This window comes from Taeniopygia guttata, chromosome 1 (genome assembly GCF_048771995.1).
Source record: "Taeniopygia guttata chromosome 1, bTaeGut7.mat, whole genome shotgun sequence".
Taxonomy (NCBI): domain Eukaryota; kingdom Metazoa; phylum Chordata; class Aves; order Passeriformes; family Estrildidae; genus Taeniopygia; species Taeniopygia guttata.
In genome coordinates this window covers 21,094,126-21,114,463 of record NC_133024.1, presented here as the reverse complement: position 1 = coordinate 21,114,463, position 20,338 = coordinate 21,094,126, and the positions used below count along the sequence as shown (strand labels likewise).

General features: G+C 40.5%; 1 protein-coding gene across 5 annotated transcripts in view; it reads right to left on the bottom strand.

Annotated features, from left to right (window-relative positions):
* COL8A1 (collagen type VIII alpha 1 chain) overlaps positions 1–20,338 on the bottom strand; it is an 87,196-nt gene that overhangs the window by 11,506 nt on the left and 55,352 nt on the right. The gene's annotated exons all lie outside the window — the stretch shown is intronic.

Genomic DNA, 20,338 nt, shown 5'->3' with positions numbered 1-20,338 from the left:
TGCACTGATTTAATCTTATTTCCAGCAGTGAAGAGCAGGAGGGCAGTAAAGCGGAGCACAGTCCCTGGGCGAGGACCCAGCCATGCTACTGGTACGAGATGGTTGATCTATGCCCCAGCAGGTTTTGGGGTCCTGCACTATTTTGCTTGTAACCGTGCCTAAAGCTTCACTGAAGGCGATACCTGTTTCTTGAGCAGGTGAAGAATTTACCTTGCTAAAGTGTCCATAAGAGCCTGTTCATTCAGTAGGGAAGAAAGTAGGATTTATGGTAAATGTAATCCTGCCTTTTTGCTTCTTGAGAAACTCTCCCACAGAGATCAGGTTTATTTTTTTTCCTCTCCCTCCTTTTCACTGTCCCCTCCAAGGAAACAAAGTAGTCTCAAGTGTCTGTGTTCAGTTTAGATTACCAAGAAATAGCTATTGTTCAGCATGTTAAAAAGAAATTAAATCATATTTTGCTCCAGGTCTAACAACTGTGTCTGATTATCATTGGTATTTACTAAATCTAAGGCAGTCATAACAAGTATTGTCATAATAAACATTTCAAAATGCATGCATGCATAAACCTGCTGCTAATGGAGAATATTCAACACGTGGCAGATGCTTGTTTCTACGTTTTTTAAAATTCAAAATGGTGCCTAGAGCTTCTTTTTTAGAGAAGTGTGATAACATCTAAATAAATGGCTTCATCCTAAAAACCAGTGGTCATCCATAAGCTATCTTTGGCTTCAATGGTAATTACATGATCTTTTCTTGCAATGCCTGGGGAGGTCTCTGTTTATCCATTTATAAATGCATTTGCAAAAACAAAACTCTTGCCTCTGCTCCAGTTCGTCTGCAAACACATTCATGTGTGTGCTCATTCTGGATGATCACCCAGCCTTCTGTATGAAAATGGCACCCTTGGGCTTCCCCAGTTTCTTACTTCCAAACAGAGTATATCTGCAGGTGGACCTGTATCTGTTGCTTGTGTGCAGGTATTTGTATATGCCTATGTGTGAAAACACACCCTGGCAGTGGAAGCAGTTACAATGAGAAGGAGATTTTTAGCTCACACAGACATAATTATGTTGCCTCTAGTCTTCTCCTCCTGCCCAGTCTGCTGTGAGCCTACCTATGCGGGCTCAGGTAGACATCTCCTCATCTCTCTGCAAATTTGGGCATGATGAGTTTTGCATCATCACAGCCCTAACTCCCATGCACAGGCCTCTGCTGGCTCAGCACAAGCACAAAGCTCACAATTTATGATGGTATTAGGATGCTTGGTGCTGGTAATTGATTTCCAGGTGGCTTCGTCTCTTGCGTGTTTTTGAGGATCTGGCCCAGACGCTGTTTGCTGGAAAATGCCTGAAAGCTACTCTGAGTCAGATGGCAGGGAGCCGTGACAAGGATCAGCAAGTTGGGCACCACGGGCCGGGTGACCACAGTCCCCGGGGACGTAGCTCTCTTGCCTGGTGGCATGTACTCGTTTGCACGAATCGATGCCTGACCTCAGGCTGGGGAGGAAGGTCCAACGTGGGGGAATGTTTGCAGAAAAGCATGCGACTTTGATTATGGGATTAGAATTAATTATAGGTAGGATTTAGCAAATACCTGCCTTTGAATATGTTTTCCTGTTCTCTGCCATATGGCATGCACTCAAATCCTCTGCCTAATGCTCTCTTCTGGACAATCTGCCTGCAGTCTTGGTGACAGGCAGATTTGATGGAGACACTTAAATGACTGCCACTAGCTCCCTGTTCAGCGATCGGCAGCGACTGGCGCACAAAGCCAGACCCAGTTACATAGAACACCCAAAGTGATCAAAGTGCAGAGCTACCTCCCTGCTTATCGGCCTGGAATCATGCTGCTGGCACGGAGCCTTGGCCTGGCCACTGATGTGTCCAAGCATAGCTGTTTGTTCAACGTGGGAACTGCACTGAGGGCTCCTTCTCTGCAGGGCTGGTCCTACTGAGCACTGCACGAGCAGCTTCCCGCAGGCCACAGCCACTGATACCGTCCAAGAAATTCACCTTATCAGATGGAACAGGTTTGCCATGCACAACACACTGGAAAGGAGGCTGGTTTTCATGGAAGTGCTTGCTTGTATAGTCAACAACCATTTCCTGTAGGTGTTGTTGATCTGGGTTTTGTTTTGGTGAGAATGCTTCACATCTACTGCCAGTCTATTAATTCCACAATAATACAAACAACTGCTGACGCACTTCAGAGTGAAGTGTGTGATCAGTAGGCTGAAACTCAAGGTGCTGATAACAAACTGTGGTGATTGCTCGTTCCATAGCAGTCTGAATAGGGAACTGCAGGCTTGCTTTGGAAACCGTCCTTCTCAGCTGTCACTCATCATTCTTGGACTTGCTCTGCCCTGGGATAGGTTGTGCTGGCTCCCTGCAGTAGAAGTCTCCCAAATTTTGATGATACAATTGTTTGTGTGTTATGGTACAATAGTTTGCATAGTGTATCACAACATTTTACTGTTTTAATCCAATGTGGTGCTGCTAGCAGTGTTGCTATGAATTATACTCACTGGTAAAAGTGTAAAAAGTTTCCATTTTACTACCTCTTGGGTTAGCCAGCTACAGCTTTGAGAACAAGCCACAGGCTAGCAACTGGCTCTAAATGACAAGTGAATAATCCACACAGTTCACTGTTAAACTTGTTAGTCAGTGGAATGCTCCATCTCATCAGACAGAAGTGAGGGAAGAAGACTGTCTCTTTCTGTGACAATTAACAAACTGAATCTTTGGTCAAATATGCATAAGTGCCAGAATACTATTCTGAAGGATATCTACCAGTTTTACAAGTTGGAGAACTCTTTGTTCCTCATTTGATTAATTGAATAACTGTACTAAAAGCAGAAAAAGATTTTGTCAGCTTTGTGAAAATCTGTCTATATATATTTTATTCTAATATGGCATGGTTTAGGATTTTATGTCTTGTTTCTGAAGGATTGCTTAGAGAATGAGCATTCTATGAATTAGTAGATCTCAATACCTTTAGGAAAACTTAGATGTGCATGCAAAAATTCCCTTCACTGACACCTGCAAGACATAAAGAGGTGCTGGAGTATGTCTTTTTCTTAAACACTTCCCAAAAGATGGCAGTGGAAAGAAAAGTCCTGATTATAGAAGTGTTCTTGATAATGACAGGGACTGATTGTTGCAAGTGTTGCAGGGAAGATAATCTGTTTTATTAGTTTAAGTCTTATGTAAAGCAGTACAGCTGTCTGCAGTTGTAATATTCATGTAGGCTAGACTTTACAGCCTGAGGTACACTTGGTGCCAAACCTAAGGACACAAGGAAAAAGAGGCCACAAGCTGCTCTTGGGCTTCTCTTGATCCCGAGTAGCAAGTACTGTTTCAGTTACTGGTGCCACTTGAGGCTTGACCTGCCCTGCATGGCCTGTGAGCCACTCATAACACCCTGCTGTGGTGGGACGTCCTGCCACCCCATGGCCACTGTCACCATGTCTTCATTTTGGGGATGAAAATGAAGCAGCAAAGGCTGCTCTGTGGTGGGTGGACAGAATACAGCCACAACTTTGGAAAGGCAGATGTCAGTCTCTGCTAATGCCTGCTCTGGCCAGTGCTCTGCTGTGGGACAGTTTGGGAGGTGAGGGCTCCTGGCAGCTCTAGGGTACCTGGGGCAGGCAGGAGGGATGGCTCTTTGGAAAGGGGTAAGTTTTACCTGTTTATAGTCAGGATGAAGCTTGACCTTCTCTGAGATGTAGAACTTTCTAGCTCTTTTTAGCACTGTATGCATACTGATTAAATTTAAATGCTTTACAGTGATCCACTACAGGGAGCCATTAACCCCTATCAAGGAATCAAGATCATGAAATCTCATTAAGAAAGAGAGCCTAATTCTGGGTGCACAGGTTTTTTGATTGTAGTCTTTTGGTTATAAAAAATTTTATTTCCTGTGCCCCTTTGTAGTGATCATACTCAAGCTTTTGCAATCTGAGCAGTGGTTACTTTAATAGTCCAGCGAGTTCTTGCTCTACAAAGCAAGAAATCTGTGTGGAACTCCTGAAGTACTTGGTCTGATCTTAGTTTGAAATAATTTATTGTTCTCTGGGACTCCTGTTGCAATCCTGTGGCCTTATGCATTGCCTTCTTGCCAGAAAATTTGCATAATTGCCTCTGTCTGAAACTGGCACAGCACAGCATTTCTCTTCCTTTTCTCACTTTGATGGCATACAAAATGTGTTTTCTTGGCTCTTGCCCTCATGCTGTTTCATTACTTTTTTTTTTTTTTTTTTTTAAATAAAAGCAAGAGGCTTTGGAGGCTTTATTTTGGAGACAAATTGTTACTATTTTACAATATTTCCCTTCACTGTGCTTTGATGAGCCTGTCGAGAAAAAGAGCAGCTCCTCTCTCCCTTATTTTTATTTGCTGTGCTCTAACTCTGCCACTTCCCAGAAACCAGTCAAAGTCCCAGTCATAGGGAGACATCAAAACAGTAATAAATGTCTGCAAAATATTTTTCTTGAAAAAACTTCCTCTCAGAAAATTTTTTTGGAACTTATTTGCCATTAAAAAAATTCCTGCCCTTTGCATGCTTTTCCTACATTTGCTTAAACAGCGGAAGAAATAGTCTTGCCTTAGAAGGTTAAACATACTAGACTACTCCACCCAGACAGAAATCAGAAGCATGCTTTAAAATTATTTAGCTGTAATAATTTTCCTATTTTATTGTCAAATATTGCAGGTATCATATTTGTTAGGATGTGCTAATCACGACGTGACACTCCATTCACAAAATTCAAGCCGGTCTTACCTCACAAACATATTTCCTAAATGGATAAATTATTTTACTTTTATGCTACTTTTCTTGATAAAGACTAAGATGACAATAACTACAACTAAACACTCACTTGGTTAAAATGGTTTGAAAACCAGGCTTGTAATTTTCATGAAAGATCCTCCTGTGCTCTGGGTCACACCCATGGGCAGACATGAAGGTGGAAGTTGCTAGATGGTTGGCAGTGGATGTACCAATGTAAGTCCCTTCATTGTCTGGCACTTGAGTAAAAAACACCACTGAAAATCATCAAAAACTCCTCTATGCTACCATCATGGCTGAACTGCACACACACATCCCTGTGTCATGCAGGAACAGATCTGTTCTTAAAGACCTTCTGTCTTTTCCTCTTGTGCAGCAGGTAAGAAATGTATCTTACTCAAGTCTGCTTCAGCACAAAAGCACACATCAGTAGAGGGGCAAAGAGACAAAGCTTGAAGTAATTGTTATTTGTTACATTTACAGGCCTACACAGGTACCACCCACTTTCCCCTCTGGAAGTGCAGAACTAAGGGTAGCAGGATACAACAAAAAAAAAATTTCAGCCTGAGTTGTGAAATACTCCCTGTAGGTTTGATTCAGTGAATACTTACAGCAAGAGCTTGCCACACCTCTCAAAAGCACAGCAACGAAATACAACTTCTGAAGCACACACACACATACACAGAGGAGAGACCCTTCCCATCCCACTCACACACACTTATCCTGGATCCATGAAAATATACACTCATTGGAACTCCAAAAATGTCATGAGGTGGAATTAATTCCATATATGCAATCCAATGCTGTGATTTAAAGGACTTGAAATTACCACATCTGTCACCTTGGAACGACCCAACTGAGGTCAAAGGAAAGCAAAGCCAAGCCCTGAGGAGCAAATACTATCAGTCACACACTTAAGTCTCTCAACTCTACTCAAGGAAAACAACCTGAAATGTTCACTGAAGCCATTTGGACCCATGATGACCGAGACTAGCAAATGCACAGGCTGCAAAGCTGGTCAGTGCTCAGCTCTGGGGACTAATAGTTACAAATATCTCTAGCGGTAGCCGGCACTTGAGTTTCATCCGTGCTGCAGCGAGGATGAAGGGATAGGCTGACAAATGTGCAGCTACCCAGCTTTTCAACTAGATCAAAGGTGGACATCAGACTCTCTTCAGCTTATTGCAGCACTACAAGGTAGAGCTGAGCCTGGAAGCACAAGACAATGTAGGACTGGTGAGGGAAATTAAAGCACTTCAATCCACAACTGAAATCCAAGCCCCTGATCAGGGCCTGAGAAGCTGATGCCTGAGCTGTTAGACCACTGAAGTCCTCCCCAAAGGCACCTTGGTCCCAGTGCACAAGCCTTTCTTAGTGCTGGGTGTGGAGTCGAGGCTCCCTTTACCTGTGGACACTTCCCAGATTTTCAAAGTCTCTCCTTGCTTTCCCTCTTCCCTATGGCTTCTTGGGTCTGCTGTGACGTGTGCCAGCTCTTTTACACCTCTTGGGAGCTGATGCCTGCTGGCTCAGGCATGCCCAGGAGAGAGGGAATGCAAACCTCAGAAGCTCCTTTTGCTAAAGGAAGAATTAGACCAATGTTCCTCAGCCCAAGTAAGACTGTGCTTGAGCTGCTGATGGTTGCTTGGAGTTTGAAAGAAAAATTTGGTACCTGCTTTCAAAAGATGATTGTGAGCTATGAGCTGAGAGTGGAGGGACTTGTGCCTGTGTACTTCATTCACCAGAGGGCACTTAAATCCAGGAGAGAGCTAGGATTTAGGAAGAACTGCAATCTTCAGCCTTCCTATTAGGCTGGTTTAGGCAACTCCCCAAAGAGTGGCTTTTGTGAATCCCCCTCCAAGGCACTTTACTTACATACATGCATGGAGTAATGGCATCTAATTCAGGCATGTGGACTCCATTATGGAGCCAGATGCAAACATCCCCTCATGGATTGGGATCTGAAAGGTTCTATATCCTGTACTGCCAATCAGCTAAGGCCTTTATTCCCTGCCCCATCCTCCTTTTTTTTTTTTTTTTGTTTCAAAATCTAGACTTTTTAAAGGCAGATAAGCATTTGTAAAAATTATTCTTCTATCTGTGTAAAGTTGTAGTTAAGGCATGTGCTGGATATTCCCAGGATGATGCAGTTAGATCAACAGTGACTAATTCCACAAAATCTGGCATTAGAAAAAGCAGTGGACTTAAATTATATCATATCCTTCCCTCTAAACTTTTTCCACCAGATTGTCATTGCTGAACATCAGAACCAAAGGTTTATGGCTACCTACAGGCCATGGCTCAACCAAATTCAAAAATAAATCCACTAGGCTGGTATTTCTCTAGAAAGCAAAATGGAGCTATGTTTCATACAGCAGGATGGCTATCAGCAATGCTTAAAATTATTTTCATTTTTGTGTTTTGTTTGACTCTGAGATGGGGCACCTGCATTAATTCTAAGTTAATTTTGCCTTTAGTCAAGAAACATGCTCAGATTTTCAAATGTTAGCAGAAATCACATGTTCTTGATAGAAATACTTCTGATCTGCTTTGTGGTAGGTTTAACTATGTTAATGAAAGAGGTATCTGGAGTATATAATTATAGCCCACAGGATCAGAGCAAGATGGTTTTTACTTTGGTTTGAACAGTATTGCCTGAAAATTGTCACAAATTTCTCAATAAATTAAATAGTAAGACTGATTAGATCCTGCAGGAATGAGCTCCTTAGAGGAGCTGTACTCACAGTTCATATTAGTAAAGTCACCCAAGGGCTAGTGTTCCCAAAAGTGTGTTTGCAGCTTTGTGAGACACTTGGACAAGTGCCAGCACTGGATGTGGGGTGCAGTTTGGGCTGTGTTTAGAGCAGGAACAACACTAAATGACAAGGTACTCGTAGGTGAAAAGCAGCCAAACCAGCAGCCCTGAGCAAGGTGCTGGGAGAGTGCTGGGACAGCCTAAGCACACACACCTGAGTGTATGCACACAAATGAAACAATCAGTAAGAATTCAAAAAAAGAAATCAAAACCCCAAGTCATCTTTGCTGGTATTTCTGCAAGTATATGGGTAGCTTGTGCTGGCATAACTGTTTTACACTGAGGGGACCCCAGAGCACAGCAGCTTCATGGCAGGCAAAAGAAAAAAGACCTGGAGGAGGGCTGGGTCTGGAATGAAGGGGAATGAGTGAGGGAAATAACTGAGATACCAGAGATTTAACAGCTCTCTGCTTGGAACTGGGAGGTCATCCAATTTCTTCCATCGTCATCAATTTAAGCTTTAATATTAAATCAGCAGTGATTGTACTGGATAAAAATCTAAAAGATTTTATAAACTATGGCATCCATGGTTGCTCTTTCATTAGATACTGTTCTCAATACAGCTTTTTGAAAGTAACAGGCAGAGAGGAGAAGTAAGGCAAACTTACAGAGAGTTTTCATCCTTTCTTTTAAGAAACAGAGGTCAGAATGTACAAACTGCTGCTACATGACAATGTCATTGCCTTTAAATGGATTAATTTCAAATAGTATCTATAGAAATAAATTATGACCCTCCTCTTCTTTTCAACCTAAAAGGCAGTACCAGTAATCAAAATCACAAAGAAATCGAAAAAAAGCCCTCAACTTGGTATATTTAATTTTTTTTTCAATTTTGGGGTTTTTGCCTATTCAGCTTCTAGACTGGATTATCTCCTAATATGTGTACAAATCTCATAAACCACTCCTGCTTCTTGTCTTCCTGAATTCCTTCTTACTTCTCTTTTCTCTCTATTACTAATAGCTATATCTTGTTTTATCCTTTCTTGTGCTTAATATTTATTCCCCAAATCAGTATCTTAGCAGTAGTCTATTGAAAATTATTTACTTTTTTTGGGTACTGTAATAAGGATTACACACCATTATGTCTTTGGCTTGGAATAAAGTCCTCGAGTCCTCATCTTGATTAAATGTGACATCTGAAATGAACTTGTGTTCAGAGATCTAAGCCATGACAAGTTATCCAAAGGAAGGATAACTTGTGTTTCCTGCACTTGCAGTCATCAGTGTTTTGTGACCATACAAAATTGCTGTGGCATTCATATCCCAGTGATAACTGCTATGGAAGAGAAGACAAACCTACTTATTTTTCATTTGGAAATGCAAAATTATTAGCGCAATACTGTTGAAGAATTTGCTGGCTAGGTTTCCCTTCTCTGCCTCAGGCAAAAAAAGATTGTTGAAGTTTAATACTTTATGAAACCTCCTGACTATGAAGGTCTAGTAATTCTCCTTGGAAGGATCTGTGACACAGATAAAATGCAGAAATCTGAACAGGCATGATGGAAAACTACCTGCAGTAGAGACTGTAACTTTGAGAAAGTTGTGTCCCACCAGTTCCTGTGCATTGATTATACTGGTGAATATCTATTTTATAAAGTAAAAAGTAGTTTTCTTAGTTCAGTAATTTGGGCCACTACATGATCTGGAATAGATTTTTCTCAAGTAATTAAATTAATTACTTCCATGTAACAATTAGCAACACCAGAAGCTTGTGAAATTCAGGAGTTGGAGTACTGTCACTTGTGCAGACAGGCAGTTAGACATATGTAGATAACCCCATTAATTTCAATGAGAACTGTTACCTGTATAAAATTTGCTAATTGTTAAATATTTTAAAATTAACCTCAACTTATACACACCCAGACAGTTATCCACACACTAGACTGTAGCCTGTTTTTCCTAATCAAGCAAAATTACAATGAGAATTTTGCTCAATTAAGAACCGAATAATTTGGCTGACTTGTACTCAGTTTTTGGCAGTAGAAAAAAAATTAGTTTTTCCAACAGTAAGTGCCAGTGTAAAATATTTTGGCAAGGAAAAAATGTCAGTTTAGATCTAAGAAATTACCATTTTCAGGCAGTAAAATTAGAATCACTTTGGTTTGTATTAACTGAAAAATACCTAAACCCTGGCCAGCTATCATGCAGCTAAGTAAACAGGTACCCACTACTGGCCCAGATTCCATTCTCAGTTATAGAAGCATTTTGACTGCAGTGGAGGTAACTCCCATTTATAAGGAGAAAAACCAATATTACTGAATCCCAAGTTTTGCATGTGCCTAATTTATTGATATTGATATTCTTCTGTAGAAATTATCATTGTGGTTAATGTATCTAGTTTTAAGTGGACAACAGTGATTGCTACTGAGTCCATTTACTACAACTTACCTTGCTAGTTATGATATTTAATGGGATGTCCCAGATGAACAGCTTCACTAGCCTAGCCCCTCTGAGCTAAAAGGAAATTTTCCAAAGATGGAAGAGTTGGAAGATAAGTGGGAGTGTTGCTTTCCTTTAATTATTTTCTTCTAAGGAAATGTTTTTCTTGTCATTCTTTTCATCTATTCAAAATTGTCCAAAAGTCTTCCTGGAAACTGGGCTGGAAATGTCATGAGAACAGACATTATTTCATATATCTTGTTGCTACCGCGCTGGCGCGGTGATGTGGAGGAAGGGTTTTAGAAAGGCCTTGGGAATGGGAAACTGAGGAAAAGATACATTTATGTATGCCCCATTGTTTCGGGAAAGTTTCGCTTCAGGATTTTTCTGTAACCCCCTTCTCCCCACCCCTGAGCAGTTCCCATTGGACCTGATCCCTGGGGTGGTTCTGATGGGCCCATGCTGAACACTGTCTCTATTGTTTAGACCTTATCTCTTAATTTTGCTGTATAAAACTGTATCTGGGTAGTAGCCCAGGGTCTTTTGTCCCTGCAACCATTCAGGCAATAAAATCTCTCCGGACTGCATACAACTGACCTCTCTTTGTCGCTTTATCCCGAATCCTTGCGGCATCCGAGGCACACCACCGCTCGGACCGTGCCAACCCAGCTGCTGCCTGGTAAGCCCAGTGCAGTGGGACAGTGGCAAACCCCGGTCCCCTGAGGGGACAGAGAGCTGGAGGGGTCCCGGGGGGCTGGGGAGGGACGGGGAACAGCCACAAGTGATCCCCGGATGCCGCAATATCTGATTTTCTTTTTTTCAACTGGCGACAAAGATCCCATTTAATTAAATGAAAGCAGATTTTGGATGTCTAAGTTGATGTACAGAACTACAGGCAGTAGGAGAATGAGGAAAGAACCTGTAATGTGAACATATCACAGTAAAAATACATACTTACGTTCAGAATTGACTATTGTTTTACAAGGAACTCCCAAGAAAACATGCATGTGGATCCCACTGCCTGCAGAGGTTCTCTTTAAACACTCATGAAATCAACATATCATACTTAGAAGATTTCTTGGTTTAGCTGGAAGCAGGGCTGTAAATGTTCTGCTCATATCCTTCACCATGGGTTAGCTGATACCACCAGCACACCCACTTCATACTTGTGGAAAAGGCTACTCTTCACTGGCCTGCTTGGGTGTTCTGCAGGCCAAGTGTCAGTGCTGCAATCAGGTCTATAAATCTGCTACATTATTTGTGTGCTGAAGCTTCTCTTCCGATTGTGATGAAGAAATAATTGAGTTGCAGAATTCCACCAGTTACATGTGATGCTCATTGAATTTTATTCTCTAACAAAAGTTATTTTGTAAGTTGGGGAGGAAAAAAGTTTAAATGTAAGTGGATACATATATTTTTGGTACTTAAAACCATTTAATTACATCATTATTTTGCCAAGTAACATGACATGGACAAGTTAGATGTTAGCCTTTTTTATAATTTCACCAAAGTGATCATACATATTTGTTTGCTGGCTACACAACTACATTTGATCTTTGTCCAAGCACAGAAAATTAGTGCAAAAAAAGTATGGGAGGATCCAGGGCTTCCAAATATATTAAACTCATTACTAAGATGCTTTCTTAAACTTTCTCATAGTTCAGCCTTGTTCACTCTTGAGATGTTCTTGTTCACTTAGAGGTGATGCCTCACTGACTTAAAGTAATAATCCTAAATTGAATTGTCTTGTAAAGAAATGCAACAGTGTAATTGTCATTTTAACATAGATGCTTCTCAAGAAAAACCCAATTTGAATGTTACTACATTTTAAAATATATTTCTATGACCTTGTTTAGATGTGCGCTACCAAAGGATGCATATTGTAAGTGAGCTGAAGTGTTCGTATGCAGAAAAGCCAATGTTTTTTACTGCAGGTAAAACAGAGCCTCCCATAGTTGTTATCTCTGAATGTGGGGCTGGTGCTTTGATTCAGAATGGTGAAACAGGCACATGCTGAATGTTTACTATTCTCATTGGATATTTCTTCCCACAGTACTGGAGGAGAGTGGGTTAGAAAATGATTGTGAAATACTGTTCCCTTCTCCTAGGAGAACATGTTGTCCCAAGAAAACTAAGGAAATGCTGGCTTACACTTTTTCCAAATGAGTTTACTGTAAGTGTGGCAGTAAGTGGCAGTAAGCTGTTTTATGCACTGCATTGTTTCCCACAGTATCCAGTCCCTGCAGTTGACAGTTTACAGGTGTCTCTGAACCTCTGACTTCAAATAAAGCCACACAGAGACCACAAGTCAGTCCTGATGAGCAGACACAATTCTTCAGGTTCTCTTCAAGGCTGTGAGATGCAAAATAGTTGTTTCCTTGAAAAGACATTTGTCAAGAAGATGACAGGTCTTACTGAAGGAAACTTTACAACAACTCTACACTTTATGAGAGAGGAATAAAGCTGAGGCCCTAATGCTCATCTCTGAGTAGTGTAATTTAAAATAATCCTCCACTGCATCAATGGCATTTTCCATGTGTAAAATGAGGATATCATGGCTGAACAGAACCAGTGCTTCATGTTTGTAGCTAATTTATCTCCTGACAAACAGGAGGGGAGCCCTTCTTACTGTCAACTTTCCAATATGGCACACACTGAGGCTGCAGAAGTCTTGGGCAGTAGGGGCTGAAGAGGGTAAAGAAGCACTGACCAAAAATCACACTGACCTGCTGCAGATTTTTTGTTTTAATCCTGTAAGTCCTTGTCATGCTGCAAAGAGCCCAGTTTGCTGAAGGAAAACAAGACAAAGGAGGGCATGATTTGGGTGAAATGCATGGGGAGGCCATGTCTCGGGCATGCACAGACCTCCTGACATGGGCTGTTTCCAGTGCTCCGTCTGGGTGGGGAAGGGGTGCTGCAGTCCTTGTGTCTTCACCTATGCACTTTCTGGCTCCTCCACCTCCATCCACCCTTTCCCAAGGTGGCAAAGCAAGCCAGCCTGGGGCCGCTGTCCCGGAGGATTGACCCTTTCATCTAGGGGGCAGGACTCCTACCACCAGCAGTGATCCCACCTTCAAGCTCAGCGGCTCAGGCTGCGACCTGCTTTTGGAGGTGACCTGTTGTGACTTAAGGACTAGGTAGTGCTAGTGAGCCAAAAGAGAGCTGAAATGGGAGATAGAAATGAGCCTCTGAAAGCACTGGGAAGGCTGGTACTTGCATAGTTCTGTAAAGGCAACAGTGTTAGTCCTAAGGAAAGGGTACTATTTCTACAGCTATAATCCAAGACATTTTCCTTGTTAGCACCAAAGCTGCACTCTGGGATTCATCTTGGCTTAATACAGACACCGCATAGGGAAGTTCAGGGATGGTCAGCTATTATGAACAATTGCAGCTTTGTAAGCTTTGGAGTTTTATTTGATTCCTGTCCTAGGTTATAATATTGGGGTGTATTCCATTACCACCTCGAGCTACAATCCCTTTCTTTCCTTATCTTGTAACTCAGACATAAGCCCCTCCAGGAGGACCTGTTCTTTTAGCCACATGACTGATAAGATCACAGCATTCTATTGTGAAATGCTCTGCCCATAGGGAGGAGCCAAACGATGCCATCAAGGATATAAGCAGGGTTGTGCAGACAGCAAGTAGATCCCCTCTTCCAAGAAGAACAGCTGAGACCTTCTCTACACTGGACCTCCAGAGGGAAACTACATCAGTCTACAAGACCACTGCTTGGACAGAACCGTATCTGCTACCACTGCCCTAGCCAGCAAGTGTCAGGTTGCATCTCTAACTCTGTCAGTGGTTCTTCTTTTGTGCTATTGTATGTATTTAGTTATTTGTTCCCTTTTTCCTAATAAATTTTATTTCTGACTTAAAGCCTCTCACTATTTTGCTTTTCAAACCAGGACAATTCCCTACTGCAGTCTTTAGTAGATAGAGTGGGTTTGGCATTTAAAACCCATCTTGTATAATTTTTCTAACTCTAGATACAGTCACCATAACTTATCTGTGGCAATAACAAAGGAGAATTAGATGTCTTTGTAAACTTACTTGTAACTATGATAAAAAATGGGGTTTTTAAAATATTTATAAATTATATTTACAAAATCAAGCACACTGAATGCCAAATGGTGTAGCATCAGAAGATCAAATGTTTCTTATCGATGTATATGTGTTTAAATACTGACAGGTGCTACAGCTAGTTCAAACGTCTGTTGGAGCGATTTTTGATCAGGATGGAAACTGCGCTGGGATTTCACGGGAGGTCTTCAGGAGCAGACACGTCTCGGTACTGAAGCTGCCCTGCAGGTGGCGTAAGCCATCTGCTCAGCACAGGCACAGCTCTAATGCTACGCTTGTGTTTCAAAGAAGAAAAGCAAAATAATAAAAACATGCTCACAAAACTGTTCTTTATATAGGTGCTGTGGGCCATGTTGGCTGATGCATGGCTGTGTTACACCGCCTTCAATGTTGTGATAAATGAAAGATATTTTTTTCTGGTAAAGGTAAAATCGTATTTTAAGACACAGTGTTTTCTTGTGCCTTTGAATGAGGAGAGTCTGCCTTTCTTTCAGGTACTTTGATCACCTACAGAGAGCTCATTACAAGCTGGTGAGTAGAAAATGATGAGCATCAGTCTTTTGATCTTAACTATTCTAGATTTAGGGGAAAAAGAACAAAGTTTGAGTGTGTCTACAGTTCCTACGCATTATAACATCCATTTAGGGGCCACATCCATTCCTGGCTGAGTTTAATCACAGTGTGAAATGTGGTTTGTATTCCACATCTGGCCATTGTAGGAGGAGGTAACGCCTACATTCAGGCATCTTTTCTGCTCCATTCAGAACTACTGAATCTCAGAGAAAAACTGTCCATATCTAGGTCAAAAGTGAGGAGGGAGAGGAAATTAAAAAGAAAGGGAAGTCAAAGGAGGATTGTCTGGCGAGACCTTAAATCCTTAGCTCTTCACTGTAGCCCATGTGGGTAACTGAACTTCTGAGCCAAGTACAAAAGTCATGAGGTTTTAGGTACAGTAAAGAAATTCATATCTCAAGGTACAGAAATATGTGTCTCAAGAAGGAGTTGCACAGTGACCAGAATGGGTATTCTGTCCCAGCCTGAAGGACAAGGTGTGCAAAGTATGTGAGCATCTGAGATTGGAAATAGATCCCTCATGATATTGTCAAGTATGCCTGTGGGAAGAACAGGGAAAACCACACCAAGCATGTTCAGCACCTGTAGACACAAAGTGGGCTTGAGTGTTTGGCACTCACAGTGTGCACAACATTCTCCACATGTATGATCATGCTAAGCTATGTCACAGGTTGTGAAGTTAGGAAGACAAAGAAAAAACTTACTTGGAAGATTTAAAGGATACACTTTGCAAAAAATTCAGCCAACACCTGGCTCACCAACTGTTCTATTTTTACTGTTTAATCCCAGTCACACTCCTATGATATCTTTGAATATTCTGAGTCCAGGAGAGATGAACCCAAAGACAGGATTAATACAGAAGATTATTTTTTCTTTTCATTTCCACAGCACAGTCCTGAATACAGCAAGTAGTGATTTCATAAAAAGCAGTGGTTGCAGTCACATCTGAGTTACATAAGTAATATAACTCTTCTTTAGATTTCTGAGGTTACATACCTCCAGGAAAACATGTCCACTTGCTATATATTTAATTGAGTTTGGGAAATAAAAATGTTATTTTCAGTGTTTTCCAGGCCAGAGCTAAACCTTTCCTAAAGGAGATTTTAATAATATCCAGAAGAGGGAATGAACTTACTGCAGGCAAAAATTATAATATAATAATAAAAAGTCAGACTGCTCCAAGTCTCATTTGGCTCAACTGCTGAATTTAGGAGATTTCTCTTAAAAGTCTTTGGTGTATTTTAGTGTGTCTCCACAATGGTTGGGAAAAAAACAAACATAACCTGTTGAGAGTTCACTTTATATAACTCTTCCTCATCATGCTAAATTTTTAGCAGAAAAACTGCAGACCACTGGGTTTACCTGAGCTGGGTAAGCCTTTTAGCTTACCAAATATCACATCAAAAGTTGGGACTGAGTAAGTGTTAAAGTTTTGTTAGAATGGCGTGTCCTAAAGTAATTGTAGAATGCCAAAGACAGAACTTCCCGTGTTCCTTCAGGCCGAGCAGGGATGCCAAGCATATAGAATTGGAAGCTGCCTATAAGGGTTTTTTTATTTGCTTGATATTGAGCAGACAGCAGAGACAAAATACCAAAAATGCCTGAAATCCTTACGACCTTTTACTGCAAACTGTGAACTTTGTCTGCTAAACTCAAATTTCTATTTACACTGTCAGCAGAGGCTACATGCTGTTGCCTTTTCTTTGTCTCTTCAGTTTGTCATCTATCAAGGGACAGCTTCACAAACACTGCACAGGATGAGGGACCTGAACACATACCAGACCTTCTGCACGTTCAAAATTCTTTGTCTCAGTTCTGTGGATTGCTTAAAAATGGCTGCAGTGAGAGCAAAGTAGCATGAAATATGCTGTTTGCACCAAAAGTAAGAAATATTCTATAGAAAGTTTTAGCTTTGCCATCAGCTGGCATAGCTCACATTCTGAAGTTGTGTCCCAAATCCTGCACAGCTGACTCCATTTACACCATCTTCCATTAACACAGGAACACACAGGTGACTGCCCACTAAATGGTCCAAAATACATTCAGCAAAGAACTGCATCACCTTCTTAAACTAAATATCCCTGATTTCAGCCTTGTGCTTCAACATTCACCCACCCTTGTAAATGAGGAGCTAGACTGTTGCAGAGAACAAGTGCAGAGGAGATTTCAGAGGTATAAAGTAGAAATTGTGAGAGTGAGTAGAGTGAGGGTGAGGGTGACTGAACACTGGCATCAGTTGCCAGGGTGGTTGTGAAGTCTCATCATGTGAAAAATTCAAAAGTTTTCTGGATGTGGTCATGGCCATCCAGTCTAGGTGTCCCTGCCTGAGCAGGGGGATTGGACAAGGTGACTTCCAGGGCTGCCTTTAGACCTCAACCATTCTTGTTCCTATGGAAGACTACTGTGAACTGTAATATTTGTTGCTATTTGCATAACTTTGCCAATTAAAACAGAACAGCCTTAATCAATTATTTAAATAAACCAGACAGCTACATAAAATTCCTTTGAAACTTAATAGAAGGTTGAATTATATAACAAATGTTTTAGCTGAATTCTTAGTATTAGATGGGCAATTATTCTGACTGTATTTCAAATTTCATTTCACACTGTGGTAGCATTCCTTGAACTTTACAAGGCAAAGGCATTAATAGAGTTGTGTCTGAACTCTTTAGGGTCTAAAAAACTGTCTTAACATGAGAATTTCTTGAGAGACTTCTGCACAGAAAATACATTGGTGTTTCCAAAAGAAACTGAGTTCACAAGGAATCATTTCATTGGCACATTATGTTAATGAGGCTTTTGAAAGAAGAAATTTCACTTAGTGTTGCTTTCCCCTGAATGTGAAAGCTGTGGAAAATGTGTGGAAAACATTGGCAAAGTGATGATGGCAGGTGTATGCTCTATATGTTACTGTTAATGAGCTAGCTGTTAATAAACCATATGCTTTAGCATATAAACAGGAAGATTTATGCATAATGCAAACATTTACTGTTTGGTATAACTGTTTCCCAGATCAGAGAGGCACATTGTTCCAGTCTTCCACAAACTTCTTGTTATCAGTATAAAAATCTGCTGCCTACTGGTTTCAAGTTCTTTTCATGTGAGTTGGTCTGGGGTGTAGTGGGGCTCGGAAGCAGAGAATTTAGTGAGCAGCAGGTTCCTCAGATGTCTGCTCTGCACAGCCTGGGATCATAAACTTGTCATTATGGCTACTAACAGCAAGCAGGAGGTTTCTATACAACATCCCAATTCTAATGATTCGCGGAGTCAAGTTCATCCTGTTCTTTTTATGTGTTCTTCTGTACTGAAGCTTTTTGTGTCAATTATCACTACTAAAGTCCTAAACAAGCCCCTTTTCTGCAAAACACAGACAAAAGCAACCATTGGGTTTATTCACAATAATGCTTGGATTAGTTAAAGAAACCACATTTATAAATCGGAAAAGTAAATTTCTAAGCTATTGAATAACACTGCTATGTTTGGAAAAGATTTTTCTTTTGTAATTCTCCTTTAATTTCCTCCCATCTAAAGCTGCTGTGAGGAGTCTGAAGCTAGGTTTTCATGAGTAAGTGAAGGAGTCCAGCAACCTGTCTCCTATTTAAAATAAATGGTCCTGGAAATGTATGGTAGCATTTCCATAAATACTTGAATAACTTGAGGTTTAGGTTCCACTAAAGGTCTTCCAGTATTTCCAGCTCCCCAAGGAAGACAGAGAAAAAGCAGACCAGTAAACTAATCCTTACTATCAGATAAGCAGGGATTGAATGGAGGCACATAAAGCACGAGAAAACGAGGAGGAAACTGTGGACAGAGGAGATGCCTATGTTCAAGAAGTTTATACACTGAGAGGCATAAAAGGCAGTTCAACAGGAAAAAGGATAGACAGAAAAAATATCAGACTATACAAATTGAAACATTACTTTCAATCACATAGGTTTGTTTTGGATTTTGAGATACAAGCTCTGTAAATCCACATTGTATAACTTTATCACCTGACTCAGTGCCTCTGAAGTCAGCACAAGTATTTTTTTCATTTTGCTTCCTGATCAGATTAGAAAGTGTTTGAAGTCAAGCTGTGCATTCTGACAACTTTCTAAATAGTTTTGCTTTCTTCATTTCAGTTGTTGTTTTTCAATTTAAAAATATTATTAAAATACCACTTTTGGGTGGGTAGTGACTACCATGACACTGTGTAGAAAACCAAAGCAATCTGAAGCAAGCTAGACATTCTAAGTACATTTTTAAAATACCTTATTGCTTAAATAAAAGAAATCCCTTAGTCTAGCAATTAATTTCAGATGTTTGATTGTTTCTTTTTAAAGAACTGTCATGTCAACCATTTAGAACTGACAAGAACTATTTTGGTATCTTCATGAGTTTTCTCCAACATCTGCTCTCCTCCTTATGTTGGGAACTACATACTCATCTTTATTGTCTCTTGTATTCATCTTAATTTTGCTGTATTTTATTTTATTATTGGAGGAAAACCTCACAGAGCTGTTTGTGGCAAGATTTAGTTACAGGAAACCCAACAGCTAAGCCCCAGTTTCAGCTGAGACAATTAGACTGTTGATTTTGGTAGCAGCTCAGGACTTCTATTTGACCCAAATGCCTTTCAGATCTATCTGCCAGTTGATGCTTAAGTCTGAAAATTTTCTGTATTCTTGCTACAGATAGAGGGCTTTGTTTCCTTTTCATTTGAGGTGTATTTCTATCCAGATCTGAATGTTTTGCTGAAATTCTTTTCCATTCACTGAAACAGATTAAAAGAAAAAAAGGAAATAATATTTTCTAGAACTTTCAACCTCTTTTTAAGTTTCTTTTCCCCTTAAATCTCTGTTCCTTGATATCTGTGAATTGTTGAGGACAGTGTTTTTCTAAAAGCAATTTTGCCACTCATTCAAAGTAATGGGTGCTAATTTGTAATGCTTAGTTTAACTGTCTCTTTTTCTGTCTAGCAGCTACATTTAATAGCTTATATTACTGTTTCACCTGTTGTAATAAAGAACTCTAAAACACTGAAAACTCAATACTTTTTAAAAGTGATCTATATTATGTAACACCAGAAGATATTTATTGAAATGTTTGAAGAAATTACTAATGAACAGAGCAGTGTTGTTATACTGTCTTTTCATCAACTGCTACAGAAACTTCACAGCTGAATTATCAAACTCCACTGCCATTCTTGGATGGATGTTTTCTTAAGTGGATGGGCTCTAACACTTTATGGATGTTCTGGGAGAATGTAAATAATAACTAAGAAGTTTTTTATTCTCTGTCAGTAGTTTGTGGGCTAGAGTCTTGAGCATTTTTTTTCTCTTTTTGTTCCTTCTTTTTTCTCTTGTTAGACTTTCCTAGCACCTGATGTAGGATAGGTCACAGCAGCTGATGCTGGGTGAAAACAGTTACCAGGGACAGCTCCAGCAATGGAGTGGTCAGAGATCCTAAAATCCTGTCACTGCACCAGTCCACCCCACTGGGTTCATAGTTCAGAGGTCTCCAGTGGGTTTCCATGATTGTGTGACTCTGCTGGTTTTCATCTCAGACAAATCACGTATGACTTCTCCGCAAGTGAGAAACGCTACTGAATGTGGCGCTCATTTTCCTTAAAAGATGTCAAGAAAGTCTGAGGGAGTTCCATGATTAATTCCTGCCATGTGGATTCTTTCAAATAATTAGCTTTCTAGAAACCAAAACAGTGCAGGACACTA